Raw genomic sequence first — 14,764 nt, 5'->3', positions numbered from 1 at the left:
TTTAAACAACTTGGCATTTTCATAAGCTTGGGTTCTCCATTCATCAAGTGAGCTAATATCAAATAACCTCTTTTCACTGGCAAGTTTGAAATCATAGTTGAGCTCTTTAATAGCCCAATATTCCTTATGTTGTAGTTCGAGAGGTAAGTGACATGCTTTTCCATATACCATTTTATACGGAGACATACCCATAGGATTTTTATATGCAGTTCTATAGGCCCATAATGCATCATCAAGTTTCTTGGACCAATTCTTTCTAGACCTATCGATAGTCTTTTGCAAAATTAATTTGAGTTCTCTATTACTCAATTCTACTTGACCACTAGACTGTGGGTGATATGGAGATGCAATTCTATGATTGACGTCATATTTAGCAAGCATTTTACGGAAAGCACCATGAATAAAATGTGAACCACCATTAGTCATTAAATATCTAGGGACTCCAAACCTCAGGAAAATAACTTCTTTAAGCATTTTAATAGAAGTGTTATGATCAGCACTACTAGTTGGAATAGCTTCTACCCACTTAGTAACGTAATCAACAGCAACTAAAATATGTGTATATCCATTAGAGGCAGGAAAAGGTCCCATATAATCAAAGCCCCAAACATCAAATAGTTCAATAACAAGTGAATAATTCATAGGCATTTCTTGACGTCTACTAATATTACCAATTCTTTGACATTCATCACAAGATAGGACAAACTTACGGGCATCCTTGAAGAGAGTAGGCCAATAAAAACCGGATTGCAATACCTTATGTGCAGTTCTATCTCCCACGTGGTGTCCTCCATAAGTTTCGGAGTGGCACTTGCGTAGGATCTGTTCCTCTTCATGCTCAGGTACACAGCGTCTAATAACACCATCTACTCCTTCTTTATAAAGATGTGGGTCATCCCAAAAGTAATGTCTCAAATCATAGAAGAACTTTTTCTTTTGTTGGTATGTGAAGCTCGGTGGTATAAATTTAGCAACTATGTAATTAGCATAATCAGCATACCAAGGGGTACTACGAGAAGTACTTATGACATTTAATTGTTCATCAGGAAAGCTATCAACAATAGGTAGTGGGTCATCAAGAACATTCTCTAACCTAGATAAGTTGTCTGCAACGGGGTTCTCAGCTCTTCTTCTATCAACAATATGTAAATCAAATTCTTGTAGCAAGAGAACCCATCTAATAAGTCTAGGTTTAGCATCTTTCTTCTCCATAAGATATTTAATAGCAGCATGATTAGTGTGGATAGTTACTTTAGAATCAACAATATAAGGTCTGAACCTATCACAAGCAAATACAACTGCTAAAAGTTCTTTTTCAGTAGTAGCATAATTTCTTTGAGCTTTGTCTAGAGACTTACTAGCACAATGGATAACATTTAATTTCTTATCAACTCTTTGCCCTAGAACAGCACCTACAGCATAATCGCTAGCATCACACATAATTTCAAAGGGTAAATTCCAATCAGGTGGCTGAACAATAGGTACAGATACTAATGCTTTCTTAAGTATTTCAAATGCTTCTACACAATCATCATCAAAGATAAATGGTATATCTTTTTGTAATAAATTAGTCAGAGGCCGAGAAATTTTTGAGAAGTCCTTAATGAACCTCCTATAAAATCCGGCGTGACCAAGGAAACTTCTTATACCTTTGATGTCCTTGGGACGTGGCATCTTTTCAATAGCATCAACCTTGGCTTTATCAACTTCAATACCTCTTTCAGAAACTTTATGCCACAAGATAATACCCTCATTAACCATAAAGTGGCACTTCTCCCAATTCAAGACAAGATTAGTTTCTTCACATCTCTGCAAAACTCGATCAAGATTGCTCAAGCAATCATCAAAAGAAGATCCATAGACGGAAAAGTCGTCCATGAAAACCTCACAAAACCTTTCACAAAAATCAGAGAGTACAGCCATCATGCATCTTTGAAAGGTAGAAGGTGCATTACATAAACCAAAAGGCATACGTCTATAAGCAAAAGTACCAAAAGGGCATGTAAAAGTAGTCTTTGATTGATCTTTAGCCGACACAGGTATTTGAGAGAAACCAGAATAACCATCTAGAAAGCAGTAATGTGTATGTTTGCATAATCTTTCTAGCATTCGATCCATAAAAGGTAAGGGGTAATGATCTTTCTTAGTAGCCTTATTTAGTTTGCGGAAATCAATTACCATCCTATAAGCTGTAATAATTCTTTGTGGAATCAATTCATCTTTATCATTAGGAACAACAGTAATACCTCCCTTCTTAGGGACACAATGAACATGACTTACCCACTGACTATCAGCAACGGGGTAAACTATACCTGCCTCCAGAAGCTTTAGTATTTCTTTTCTTACCACTTCTTTCATTTTAGGATTCAGACATCATTGAGGATCACGAACTGGTTTGGCATCTGCTTCCAAATTTATTTATGTTGGCATAGAGTGGGAGTAATGCCCTTAAGATCATCAAGAGTATATCCAACAGTAGCACGGTGCTTCTTCAGAGTTTTCAATAATCTTTCTTCTTCATGCTCTGAAAGGTTAGCACTAATAATTGCAGGATATATCTTCTTTTCATCAAGATAAGCATATTTAAGATTATCAGGCAACAATTTACGCTCAAACACAAGGTCACCCTTAGGTGGAGGGGGATTGAGGGAGTCCTGGATTAGGGGGTGTTCGGGTAGCCGGACTATACCTTCAGCCGGACTCCAGGACTATGAAGATACAAGATTGAAGACTTCGTCCTGTGTCCGGATGGGACTTTCCTTGGCGTGGAAGGCAAGCTTGGCGATGCGGATATTCAAGATCTCCTACCATTGTAACCGACTCTGTGTAACCCTAACCCTATCCAGTGTCTATATAAACCGGAGGGTTCTAGTCCGTAGGACAACTTCATCATACAACAATCATACCATAGGCTAGCTTCTAGGGTTTAGCCTCCTTGATCTCATGGTAGATCTACTCTTGTACTACCCATATCATCAATATTAATCAAGTAGGAGTAGGGTTTTACCTCCATCGAGAGGGCCCGAACCTGGGTAAAAACATCGTGTCCCTTGTCTCCTATTACCATCCGCCTAGACGCACAGTTCGGGACCCCCTACCCGAGATCCGCCGGTTTTGACACCGACATTGGTGCTTTCATTGAGAGTTCCTCTGTGTCGTCACTTTTAGGCCCGATGGCTCCTTCGATCATCAACGATGATGCGGTCCAGGGTGAGACTTTTCTCCCCGGACAGATCTTCGTCTTCGGCGGCTTCGCACTGCGGGCCAATTCGCTTGGCCACCTGGAGCAGATCGAAAGCTACGCCCCTAGCCATCAGGTAAGGTTTGGAAGCTTAAACTACACGGCAGACATCCACGGGGATTTGATCTTCGACGGATTCGAGCCACAGCCAAGCGCGCCGCACTGTTTTGAGAGGCATGATCTTGCTCTGCTGCCAAACAGTGCCCTGGAGGCCGCACGTGCACCGGTTCCTACCCTTAATCCAGAGCCTATTGCGCCAATTGAGGATGAGCGGCTGGACGTCACCTCAGGGGCTACGATCTCAAAGGCGATCGAGCCGAACGTCAGCCCCGCGTTCTACGTGACCCGTGACTTCGAGGATCCGGATTCCTCTCCGGACTCCGAACCCCCCGTGCCCCTACCGATCAAATCCGATTGGGCGCCGATAATGCAGTTCACCGCAGCGGACATCTTTCAGCACTCGCCCATCGGCGACATCCTGAACTCACTAAAGTATCTCTCTTTATCAGGAGAGGCATGGCCGGACTACGGTCAGCAAGGATGGGATGCGAACGACGAAGAAATTCGAAGCCCACCCACCACCCACTTTGTAGCCACTGTCGACGATTTAAATGACATGCTTGACTTCGACTCCGAAGACTCGACGCTTTGGACGACGATGCAGGAGACAAACAGGAACCTGCACCTGTAGGGCGCTGGAAGGCCACCTCGTCATATGATATATACATGGTGGATACTCCAAAAGATGGAGATGGCGATGGAACAGCGGAGGATGACACCACCAAGAAACAGCCAAAGCGCCGGCGTCAACGGCACCGCTCTAAATCCCGCCAAAGCAAAAACGGTGATTCCGGCATGGGAGATAATACTACCCCGAATAGCGCCGAAGAACACCCCCTACAGCAAGATTCGGCACAGGAAGATGGAGAAGCCAGCCCTCATGAGAGAGCGGCAGACCGAGAGGTTGAGGATGATAACTATATGCCTCCCTCCGAAGACGAGGCAAGCCTCGACGACGACGAATTCGTCGTACCATCGGACCCCGCCAAACAAGAGCGTTTCAAACGCAGGCTTTTAGCCACGGCAAGCAGCCTCAAGAAAAAGCAGCAACAGCTTAGAGCTGATCAAGATTTCCTAGCTGACAAATGGACGGAAGTCCTTGCAGCCGAAGAGTATGAACTTGAACGCCCCTCCAAGAGTTACCCAAAGCGCAGGCCGCTGGCCCGATCAGAGGAGGAAGCACCTACATCACCAGCGCACGACATGGCCGACCGGCCACCTCGCGGCCGCGACAGAGAGGCCTCTCGGCCCTCCACCCAAGCCATGTCCCGGCGCCGTTCAACAAAGGCACGGGAAAATGCGGCAGACTTGCGAGACGTACTGGAGGACAAGGCAAGAGAAACAAGATCGATCTACGGATTGCGCAGGCGCCCCACGGCACGTGACGGTGATCTTCATTCCGGATACAACAAATCCGGCCGGGCCGAACACAACAGACATAGCTCCTTCGAGCTGCATCGTGATATAGCCCAGTATAGAGGTGTCGCACACCCATTATGCTTCATAGATGAAGTAATGGATCATAAAATCCCAGAGGGTTTCAAACCCGTAAACATCGAATCATATGATGGAACAACAGATCCTGCAGTATGGATTGAGAATTATCTCCTCCATATCCACATGGCCCGCGACGATGATCTACATGCCATCAAATACCTCCCGCTCAAACTTAAGGGACCGGCCCGGCATTGGCTTAACAGCTTGCCAGCAGACTCAATCGGTTCTTGGGAGGACCTGGAAGTCGCATTCCTCGACAACTTCCAGGGCACTTATGTGCGACCACCGGATGCCGATGACTTAAGCCACATAATTCAGCAGCCAGAGGAATCGGCCAGGCAATTCTGGACACGGTTCCTAACAAAGAAAAACCAGATAGTCAACTGTCCGGACGCAGAGGCACTAGCAGCCTTCAAGCATAATATCCGCGACGAGTGGCTTGCCCGACACCTGGGACAGGAAAAGCCGAAGTCCATGGCAGCCCTCACGACACTCATGACCCGCTTTTGCGCAGGAGAAGACAGCTGGCTAGCTCGTAGTAACAACTTAGCAAAGAACCCTAGTAATTCGGATACCAAGGACAAAAGTGGCAGTACACGTCGGAATAAGCAAAAGCGCCGCGTTAGCAGCGACAGCAACAAAGACACGGCAGTTAATGCCGGATTCAGAGGCTATAAATCCGGTCAGCGGAAAAAGACATTCAAAAAGAATACTCAGGGCCCGTCCAGTTTGGACCGAATACTCGACCGCTTGTGCCAGATACATGGCACCCCCGAAAGGCCAGCCAATCACACCAACAGGGATTGTTGGGTGTTCAAGCAGGCAGGCAAGCTAAGAGCCGAAAATAAAGACATGGGGCCGCATAGCGATGACGAGGAGGAGCCCAGGCCGCCGAACAACAGTGGACAGAAGGGTTTTCCCCCACAAGTGCGGACGGTGAACATGATATACGCAACCCACATTCCCAAGAGGGAGCGGAAGCGTGCGCTACGGGACGTATACGCGATGGAGCCAGTTGCCCCAAAGTTCAACCCATGGTCCTCCTGCCCGATCACTTTTGATCAAAGGGACCACCCCACTAGCATCCGTCACGGTGGCTTCGCCGCATTGGTTCTCGACCCAATTATCGACGGATTTCATCTCCCAAGATTCCTCATGGACGGCGGAAGTAGCATGAACCTGCTTTACCAGGATACAGTGTGGAAAATGGGCATAGATCGCTCGAGGATTAAGCCCACAAAAACGACCTTTAAAGGCATTATACCAGGTGTAGAGGCCAACTGTACAGGCTCAGTAACACTTGAAGTGGTCTTCGGGTCCCTGGACAATTTCCGAAGCGAAGAGTTAATCTTCGATATAGTCCCGTTTCGCAGTGGCTATCACGCCCTGCTCGGGCGAACCGCATTTGCAAAGTTCAATGCGGTACCGCACTACGCATATCTCAAGCTCAAGATGCCAGGCCCTCGAGGAGTAATCGCGGTCAACGGAAACACCGAACGCTCCCTCCGTACGGAGGAGCACACGACGGCCCTCGCAGCGGAAGTACAAAGCAACCTTCTTAGGCAATTCTCTAGTCCGGCCGTTAAAAAGCCAGACACTGCCAAGCGCGCCCGGAGTAACCTACAACAAGACCGCCTGGCACGTTCTGAGCAGGCGTAGCAATGCGGCCCCAACCCCAGCCCTCACGACATAGCGAAACCAGTGCCTCGCGTACATAACTACGCTCTTGAAATACCATGGGCGCAGGGGAAGGGGCACAATAACAGCAAACCCAAAATACGGCTTAAAACGTACTAGGGGTTGCCGAATTCTTTTTTTTTTAATTTTCTCTTACTTTCAGGACTCCATACTTCGGACGACCTGTTCGGCAATTCAACTGCCGCACAAACGATGCAAGATCCAGGGAAGCAGACAAGCCATGCCGCATTATGGAACTCCCAGGTGGTCTCTATTACAAGCAGTATACCTGTTTTGGCATACAATTCCGCGGCCTGCTCCTGGCCAGGACATGTTAAATAGCCCAGTATCTTTTGCTTATCGCACTACTTGTATCGTTCTGCTTTGATAGCAGCCTTTCTATTAACAATGCATAGCTTTTTGTCTATTTTTTGCATTATCCTCCTTTCATATATAGGTTTATTAAATGACATGTTGCACCATACACCATGGTACGGCAAACACGCCAGGGGCTTTAGTACCCCTCAATATGGTGTGAGAAGCCCGTACACTTTCACAAGTGCGGCACCCCAAACTTATAGCACTATATGCATCGGCTCCGAATCATTATTTGGGTCAATAGTTGGGTTTGCCCGGCTCCTATGTTTTGGTGCCTTACGTTCCGCTATATCGGCTAAGGTAGCACTAGGAGAACCACTGCGATTGTGCCCCAGTTGAGCTGGGTTAAGCACCTCAGTGGAGAAAGCTAAAACTGACTGTCATGATGAGGCGAGAGACCGATCGCTGTTCGAGAGGTTTTTCGAGTCCCTAAAGACTTATGCCGCTTCGAGCGAGGAGCCGGCTTTGTCCGGCCAAGGCGTGGATAGCGCCCCGAACTCAGTCTTCCGAACTAGGGGCTTCGCCGAAATTTAAAATTATAGAGTTCTATGGCTAAGTGAGAGTGTTCAAGCATTATAGTCTGATTGCCTGGTTCATTGTGCTAAGCGCCTCCCTCGAAGGACCCAACTATGGGAAAAAGAGCGCTCAGGTTTATCCCGAACACCCCAGCACTAGTGGCATGGGGCAGAAGCCGGCGACTGGCCATCTCCTCAATTTTTTGATAAACGGCCGCACAAAAAGTAATATTTAATTCAACAAGCATTGCTTAGCGCATATGAACAAGTTTTCAGCGCACAGAATAAACACGAGTGAGTTCATTCAAAAATTACATCCTTGGTACACTCATCCGCCACAAGGCAGGCACCCGCAAGAACATCCTTATAGTAGTTCTCGGGCTTGCGATGCTCCTTCCCCGGCGGCGGCCCATCCCTCACAAGCTTCTCACCGTCCAGCTTACCCCAGTGCACCTTTGCACGGGCAAGGGTCCTACGGGCACCTTCGATGCAGACGGAGCGCTTGATGACCTCGAGCCTTGGACAGGCCTCCACCAGCCGCCGCACCAGCCCGAAGTAGCTCCCAGGCAAGGCCTCTCCGGGCCACAGCCGAACTATGAAGCCCTTCATGGCCTGTTCGGCCACCTTGTGGAGCTCGACCAGCTGCTTCAGCTGGTCGCTCAAGGGCACAGGGTGTCCGGCCTCAGCGTACTGAGACCAGAACACCTTCTCCACCGAGCTGCCCTCTTCAGCTCGGTAGAATGCGGCGGCGGCGGATACGCTGTGGGGAAGATCTGCGAATGCCCCTGGAGAGCTCCAGATTCGGGTAAGTAACAAGTAGTTCACTTTTATATTTCTGCTTTGCATAAAGAATGCCTTAGCCGCTGCTATCTTTTTCATCTCCTCCAACTCTTGGAGGGCCTTTTGAGCTTCGGCCTTGGCAGACTTGGCAGTCTCAAGGGCCGCCGCAAGCTCGGACGCTTGCATCTTTGACTCAAGCTCCAAACTCTCATGTTTTTTCATGAGAGCCTGAAGCTCTTGCTGCACCTCGCCGACCTGGGCCTCAAGTTTCTCTCGCTCGGTGCACTCCGCGGCCGCTTTCTTTTCGGCCTCGGACAGCGCCTTCTTGAGGGTCGCCACCTCAATCGTGGCCCCTACAATAAGCAGTACAATCCTGTTATTTTTTGCAATCACGTCTTTTTATAGGCACTTTTTCTGTAAGGTATTTTATTACCTTCTTTCTCCTCGAGCTGCCGCTTGGCAAGGCCGAGCTCTTGCTCGGTCCGCTCGAGGCCCTATTTCAGGGCACCCACCTCCGCAGTCAGTGCGGCGGTGGCTAGCCGCGATGCCTGCATATGCATATTTATTCTTTGTTGTTAGACTCCTGCGGAATTTAGTAGATCCTCTATTCGGCTTTTCTTTCCGAACGCCAAACAGAGCATCAGGGGCTACTGTCTATGCGGTTATATTCCTACATATTTTTTACTTACCTCGAAGCCTGTTAGAAGTCTAGTGCAAGCTTCACTCAGTCCGCTCTTGGCGGACTGAACCTTCTGGATCACCGTACTCATAATAGTACGGTGCTCCTCGTCGATGGAGGCGCCGTCAAGCACCTCCAGCAGATTGTCCGGCACCTCCGGTTGGATGGAGGCCGCCGGCTCAGAAGGCTTGCTCCTCTTGGAAGGAGTTCGCCTACCGCGGTCCGGAACTGTTGAAGATTCTGGCGCGGTGTCCAGCACAAAGCCGGACTTGGAGCCCTGGGGGGTCTTGTCCCCTTTACTCCTGGGGTCCGGGAGGTCGCCTTGCGGCTCCTCCAGGACCACCTCCTCCTGCCCTGGAGCTTGTTGCGATGCCACTTCGGCGTCATCCACAGTGCGGGGGGAGACAGCGGGCGGAACTGAGTTCACGTCCGATGAATCCAGGGAGCTGCTCGACGACTCGTTGAGTTCGGCCCGGGGCGGGCTGCATAATTATGTTCGACATTAGGGAAAGCTGTGCGACAAAGGAACGTCATGAGTTACTATGATATCCGAATACTTACGATTTCGCCGAACGCTTGGCCCTATCTGGCCACTCCTCTTCATCCTCTTCGGCGTCGGGGGAGTAGTTCGGCGGAGGGGTCTTCCTCTTCCTGGACCCTTCGGCCTCCCCCGTTGGGGCGGCCTTCCTTTTCTTTCCTCCCCCCGCTGGAGGGGGAGAGTGTTCTTCTTCCTCCTCTTCGTTCTCACGGGAGGAGAGCGTCTCGGACTCGTCGGATGACGAGTCCTACACCACCACATTACGGGTACTCTTTCGAGTCCCCGTGGCCTTCTTCTTCTTGGCCTTCTTCTCCGGCACCACATAAGGTGCCGGAACCAGCAGCTTCACTAGGAGAGTAGGGGCTGGGTCTTCGGGCAAGGGAGCCGGACAGTTAATCGATCCGGACTGCGCCTGCCAAGCCTGTCAAAGGTGAGGGAGTTTAGATCCCACATAGAGTCAAACTATGAAGAAACTTAACATCCTGTAAAAGGTGAAAATAGCTTACCTCGCTAGCGTGACGCTGCGAGCTGTATCCGCGGTCCTCAGAAGCGGATGTGGGAGCCTCGGCGCCTTTGGTTAGCACCTTCCAGACGTCTTCATACGTTGTGTCGAAGAGCTGGTTAAGCGTTTGGTGCTGCGCCGGGTCGAACTCCCACAGATTAAAGCCCCGTTGTTGACACGGGAGGATCCGGCGGACGAGCATAACCTGGACTACATTGATAAGCTTGATCGGCTTGCTCACCAGGGACTGGATGCATGTCTGCAATCTGGTCACCTTATTTTCGTCGCCCCATGACAGGCCCGTCTCTTTCCAGGACATAAGCCGTGTGGGGGGTCCGGATCGGAACTCGGGGGCTGCGATCCATTTCGGATCGCGCGGCTCGGTGATGTAAAACCACTATGATTGCCACCCCTTCAGGGTCTCCACGAAGGAACCCTCGAGCCATAGGACATTGGCCATCTTGCCCGCCATGGCGCCTCCGCACTCCGTCTGGCTGCCGCACACCACCTTGGGCTTGACGTTGAAGGTCTTTAGCCAGAGGCCGAAATGGGGGCGGATGCGGAGGAAAGCCTCGCACACGACGATAAACGCTGAGATGTTGAGGACGAAGTTCGGGGCCAGATCGTGGAAATCCAGGCCATAGTAGAACATGAGCCCCCGGACAAATGGGTGGAGTGGGAAACCCAGTCCGCGGAGAAAGTGGGGAAGGAATACTACCCTCTCATGGGGCCTAGGGGTGGGGAGAAGCTGCCCTTCCTCGGGAAGCCGGTGCGCGATGTCCCTGGACAAGTATCCGGCCTTCCTTAGCTTTTTGACATGGCCCTCCGTGACGGAGGAGACCATCCACTTGCCTCCCGCTCCGGACATTGCTGGAGGAGGCCGAGGTAGGAAGTGCAGACTTGGGCGCTGGAGCTCGAGTGCGCGGGAGATGGATAGGCAAAGGAGGAAGAAGGCGTAGGTAAAAAGGTGGATCCTTATCCCCTTATATCGGCGGATGCGGTTGTGCGTCCCCACCGGCCTAGTAAAACTCGCTTGCCTCCCAAGCGCCGTGATAAATGGCGCAGTTGGGTTACCTACGTCCGTATTGATGAGAATCTCGTAAAAGGGGGGACATGATCTCTTCTTTGACAAGACGTGCCAAGGAAACCGCCTCGCTAAACGTGTTGAGGTGGAAAAGTAAAAACGATTCGAGTAAAGGACTTGGCTGTAGTGTGATGTCACGCTGCGGAATGCGTCAGCAGATTAGATTTGTGTTGATATTATTCTCTCTATGGCAATATGTGGAAACTTATTTTGCAGAGCCGGACACTATACTTGGTGTTTAAAATCTTCTTGACGGCCTCCTCGGCAGTGCCCTTGCCGGCCTCCCTGACAGGCTCCTTGGCGGCCTCCTCGACGGCACCTTTGTAGGCCTCCTCGGCAGCAACCTTGCGGCCTCCTTGGCAGCAGACTTGGCGGCTTCGTCAGTCGCGATCCTGGTGGCCTCAGCTTCGGCATCCATGGCGACCTCCTCGATGGCAGCATCGACGTCCACCTGGTCCGTCGAAGGAGGGTCTGGAAACCAGAAAGGAGGGCGAAGCAGGGCCAAGATCAAAGTTTAGAACAAAGAAACAAGAGAGGACATTGCATGGCAGAGATAGCAAGGGACAGGAGGCAGGCCGCTTACCTGTGCCGAGCTGAGCAGAAGTGGTTCCCTCCCCGCCAACGTTTGTTTCCGGGACGGAGCCACCGGTGCCCATGCTTGCCTCCTCCTCCATGCGCGTGGGCTCGGTGGAAGGTGCCCTAGCAGGTGACGCCCCTCTAGGTGGTGTGGTTAATGGGGGCGGCATGTCGGGGGTGGCCCTCAGTGGCTCCTCCTATTGCCACTCTCCTCCTGCAAACCCGACAAGTTTAGCACCAAGGATTCATGCCCCAACACCCATCGGTGGGGAGTGAATGATGAACTCACGCTGGGGGTTGAAGCCGGCGCTGCGTCGAGGGTTGTTGTCTGGGCTGATCACCACCAACACCGGCGTGTGCGGAGCGCTCGCCATGGGCCGGACACCTGTCGAAGCCTTGGCTCTCTTTGCCACCCTCTGGGCCAGTGTCTTCGTGTCACTGCAAGGATAAGATCAAGTCAGGGAAGATGGCATGGGCTGAGGGTCAGTGACAGTGTCCTGGACTAGGGGGTACTCACCAGATCGTCTCCCGAACAGTTGGATTGGGCCGAGGACCCCCATGGACGTTTACTCATGGGCCAGTTCGGACAGCCGAAGACATATACGAGGAAGATTCTACAAGACTTGGTGATCAAGACAAGGACTCCTCTCCACCGACGTATTCGACTAGGCCTCTGGTATGTTATATAAGCCAAGGCTAGGCTAGTCGATAGATTATGACATTATTCATCATACCCTCAGGTTTTAGACCACAACATATGATCTTGAGGTGGATCAACTATGTACTTGATACTCCATCAATATAAACAAGAGCAGGACATAGGGTTTTACCTCCATCAAGAGGGCCCAAACTGGGTGAACATCGTGTCCCATGTCTCCTGTTACCATCGATCCTTAGACACACAGTTTGGGACCCCCTACCCGAGATCTGCCAGTTTTGACACCGACAATGGTGCTTTCATTGAAATTTCCACTGTGTGTTCGGCAAAAGATCGATGGTTCGCCTGCAGATCAACTGCGACTTCGGCATCTTCGTCACCAGCCCGACTGGTCACCTTGGTTCGACCAAGAACTGCGCCCCGTGTTCGGATCACCATGTTCAGACGAGGGCCTTCATCAAACATCAACTCCGATCTCTATCAAGATCATGGAGGAATCATCCATGGAGCTCGGGGGCTCAACGTCAACATTGCCCTCGAGCGACCGTGCTTTTTTTCTGGACAGCGAACTCGTATCTGCTGCCACCACCTCCTCGAGCATCTCTTTGATGGTGGGACTGTGCGGAATTGAGTCTACAACAACCATGCAAAATTTCATCGAGTTCCGATGGAGGAATCTCTGGCAATCTATGATATACCGGAGCCGTTTCGAATCTGGACGGGAATCTGGACGAGTTTGGAGCGTGGCGTCCAGCATCTAGCTCGGACGTCCTTTGGAAGATCCAACTGTTGATCGGCTGCGGAATTCCTATATCTACCACCCTCAAAATTTCAGCTCGATCCGACCGTTCAAACTCCGGGAAACCTCTGATGAGCGCAACGATTTTCGGATCCGTTTTCTACGCGAATACGAATCCGGCCCGAGTTCATGTTTCTTCATGAACGGGATATCGGACACCCCTTTTGAAGGAATTTTTTTAGGGTATTGCGCGTTGTTTTTAAATACGTACGCATAAAATTTTAAGCCTCCTCCGAGGTAATCTTCACCATCACGCTGGTGTCAAACCAGTCCGTCAGTATTGCTCCACGGCTGCCGACCTGCGCTAGACACGTCACCGCTTTATTGAGCCAAGCTCAACTCCTTCGATCATCATCTCGGCAAGCCGAACAAGAGTTCGGCATCGCGAAGGATAAATCATCATCAACGTCGCTACCCCACGGATTACATGGAGCGGGCACACATGCATTGCCACGTGGTAGCTTCATCAAGCTAGCGTCGATCACGTCACAAGACTTGACCTGTGTCGGCATCACCATGCTGCCTCTTCTTCAAATCATCATCAAACACGCCGACGTGTCAGCGTCGATCACGTCACAAGACTTGACCTGTGTCGGCATCACCATGCTGCCTCTTCTTCAAATCATCATCAAACACGCCGACGTGTTTTGACACATCGGCTGATAGGTAGACTCTGACATCTCTTCGCCGAGCTGCTCCAACACCTCGGTTAGACCGGGGGCTTCATCATCTCTTCATCAACCTACTCCGGTGACTTTGGCGTCACCAGCCAACCAGCTTCGTCATGATTAGCTGGACCGAGGGCTTTGTCTCGGCAAGCCAACCTTTGCCAGCATCACCATGCCGGCGCTTTATCACCCATCAGGCAATGGGTGTGCGGATCGATTCCCGATTTTGGGAGTCGCTTTTCTTCGGAATGCTACAACAAATAAACCAGGTGCTATTAATCATAACATTTTTTTCTTGTTGGGCTTATTTTTCTTAAGGAATTATTACTCTGGTTTGTTCCATCATCTGTACACAGGTCTATCAAACGACGGTCACATTAAAAACGGTCACGTGATGGTTCGGTCAGTTTCTGTACATAGTTCGGCAAACGCCGCATCCGGAGCTGGACCGCCTTGCAAATTCAAGCTTTGTCACGCCTTCACAGCGTCAAGCTGACGCCCTGCATCAACATTGGCTTCAGCGCCAGGCCACATTTCTTTAAATAAATTATTTTTGTGTAAAGCAATTATGCAAGGATTATATATATTATTATTATTTCCTGGACCACACTATTTTATGTGTGCAGGTAATCGATTTCGACTGCGTTAGGTGGTCACTACTCCGGAGTGCCGAACTCCTTGCTCGGACACCTCGTGCCTGGGGGCTGGGACCTCGGCCATGCCGAGGACTGCGAACCTTGTCGGATCTGTCACAGATCAATGGGCATCTTCGTCCCGCCACAAGCCTGAATCGCGTCATCAGCACCGAGCACATTAACCAGCTAAGTTGCTTTCATGCTCAAAAACTTTCAGTTTTAAATTTTGTTCGTTTCGACCAAGCATTATAATTTTCGGCACAAAGTAGTTTGTGACAAAGTTCCTTGTCAAAACTTTGTTTGTGACGCGCATATTCAAATACCACGTTTATTTGGGGGCTCCCTTGATGGAGATTTTCCTCTTGCATATGATTATACTTGTACGGCTTCGTTCCTTGTTCCACAATATGCACCATATTGACCTAAGCGATTTGCAAGCTGGGTTGCCTGGCTCCTGTGCTTACCCCTATGTTCCCG

The sequence above is a fragment of the Triticum dicoccoides genome, chromosome 2A (assembly GCF_002162155.2).
Source record: "Triticum dicoccoides isolate Atlit2015 ecotype Zavitan chromosome 2A, WEW_v2.0, whole genome shotgun sequence".
NCBI classification, from domain to species: domain Eukaryota; kingdom Viridiplantae; phylum Streptophyta; class Magnoliopsida; order Poales; family Poaceae; genus Triticum; species Triticum dicoccoides.
Note: the sequence above shows the minus strand (reverse complement) of the source record.